The following is a 2,500-nucleotide window of genomic DNA, read 5'->3' on the forward strand; positions in this document are numbered from 1 at the left end:
TCTGATTACATCGCATCCTCGGCTAAGCTGAAAAAAAATAAAAATAAATAAAAGATGGCTCTGTACACGGCTTTCGTGTTGTTTACTACCAATTTGCGCATACTACGACAGGCTAGTTCATTGCCCTTAATTGCCTAATTAAGTGTGAAGACAAAAATAGATAAAACAAATAATACAGCCTTATTTTTGCATGGAAACATTTTGTTTATACTGGGTAAAAGGTTATTTTGGTATCGTAGCGCTATTTTAAACTTTCCCTGATATTATTGACGCACAAACGCTCTCTCTCACACACACGCACACACACATACACGCACACACACATACACACTCACACACAAACACACACATACACACACACAAATACAAACACACACATACACACACAAACATACACACACACACAAACACACACACACACACACACATACACGCACACACACACACACACACAGCACGTAAACGTAGGAGAGAATAGAAGCAATTTTAAATTTCGCGGGTTTGAAATCGATCAGCTGATCGATTTTCGTAGCTGCGCTTATGCCGGATATTTACTTTCTTAGTGCCTCTAAAATAGATAAAAGACTTTAATTAACACGGTTTTAAAATTCATATGGTTCCATTAATACAGAAAAATAAATTGATGTGCTTAAATGATTCCAAGTTTCAGTCCGCTGCTATAATTTATTAATTATTATTTAAAAATCTGTCGAAACATAGGTGTTTACACTCGGAAACAAGTTGAAAGTTCAAACGCAACAGTTCCGTTACATTGTTCGTGGTGTGTGGACGACCTAATTTTGCTTCGAAAAAAGGTTGAATTGAAAAGTCAACAGGAGGTCGAAAGTGCGGAAATTATTCTTGATTGAGTATGATTGCAATCACATCCAAATTATTTGTATTTAGATTGGAAAAAGCTTACCCTCAGGTGATTTTTAGCAAGAGAAGTATAGTGGTAAGTGACGTGAAAACAACTTTAAGCTATTATCGAAAAAGAATCGTACATATCAATTGCATTAGAAATGGCATATTGAAAATAAAACAAGGAATGAAATGCAATTGATATAATTTTAGTTATGCTCACGAAAAAGAGTTATGTGTAGTGAAAAAGTAAAGTGTAAAGTGGAATAATTACGTCAGTCGAAAATGACTTGTTTTGTTTTGTGAAATAGTGTCGGGTGTTAAACGAATTTCTTGCTTAGCTCTCTAACTCGTACTTGGCAGACAGAGAACGGCTAGTGGGCTGTCCCTGTTAAAGGTTGTCAGTGCTAGGTCACGGTCTGACCTTTAACCATTCCGGCAATTTAGTTACGTGTGCCTTATATTTTGTGTGTCCTTCTAGCCTACACTAATTAAAGTGGCATTGTGTATTTCACGAGCTATCCGACCCTGCGACCCACTCTATCACATCTTCCTCCAGGAAACAGCTCGTCAGGATAACCTTCAGATCACAAGTAGGTCTATCTGTCTTTTGTGCTTCGTTATCTTTTATCACCCGAACAGCTTTTATCTTCGCCTCTGCGCCTAGTCAGTAAGTCACATAATCTGTTTTGTAATAACGTCTTACAAGTTATGGTAAACTGTTAATGACTAATGATGTCTATTGAGGAATATATATTTGTAAAAAAACAACAACAAAAAAACGCATTTCGCGTAGTGAACGCTGGTACCCGATGTGACATTATCCACAATTTCGTTATTGTGATAAATTTTGTGATAAAGAATCAGATGGTACTGAGAATTTACTTCGGTCCAGTGTCTAGAAAAGTTGCAGGAAATGAAGGCCTATCCTGTGCTGGCACTTGCATTGCTTTCAATTTTCAATAATGACACTATCTTAGGGGAAAATGTGCACGTGGATCAGAATGCGCAGTACGAAAGGAAAATTGAAAACTCGAAATGAAACTGGAAAGAAAATGTAAATACACCGAAACTACATAGGTTATATATCATATAACGATGATTTGGCCTCTTCGTATTCATATGACTTCGCCTAACTAAATTGGCAGTCGAAGTCTTTCATATATTATGTATTCAAGCTACCGATAATAAAAAGTTATTGCTAAAAGCATAATCATGTAGAGCTTACGTATATTGCAAAGAATGAGGAGTAAACATAAATATGATTAGGGTAACAATTTGACTTCAGCGTCATTCAGAATGAGACAAACAAACTAGACATTCTGCCTTCCTGTCGTTAACCGAAGATGGAATGATCAGTATGATTTTCCTGTTGGCTACGCTGCTGTTCGTCATAAATAAGACGATTTATTTATATAAAGATTCATGCCATACCTCTGCAAATATCACCTCCTTGTTCATATGATACTATCTAGTCTTAAAAGTGAGTTTTCGAATATTCCTAAATCATAAAAGAAACCTGAATTCTTGCATGTTTTTGTGCATGGTTTCATGATATTGGCGTAAAACAAAGAAAGAAACCAAACCGAGGTGGTCGTGAGACTTGAGATAATAACCATCGGTGAAGTATAATTCCGGC

General features: G+C 36.4%; 1 protein-coding gene across 1 annotated transcript in view; it reads left to right on the forward strand.

The window, feature by feature from the left end:
• Positions 1-242: 242 nt before the first annotated feature.
• The window catches only part of LOC122251699 (protein Wnt-11b-2), a 159,581-nt gene continuing 157,323 nt past the window's right edge, over positions 243-2,500 (forward strand). The window contains exon 1 of the mRNA XM_086551010.1: positions 243-1,454. The gene's annotated coding sequence lies outside the window, so the exon portion shown is untranslated. The remainder of the gene's footprint in view (positions 1,455-2,500) is intronic.

The sequence above is a fragment of the Penaeus japonicus genome, unplaced genomic scaffold, assembly GCF_977035675.1.
Source record: "Penaeus japonicus unplaced genomic scaffold, GWHDUDI00000001_assembly GWHDUDI00000024, whole genome shotgun sequence".
NCBI lineage: Eukaryota > Metazoa > Arthropoda > Malacostraca > Decapoda > Penaeidae > Penaeus > Penaeus japonicus.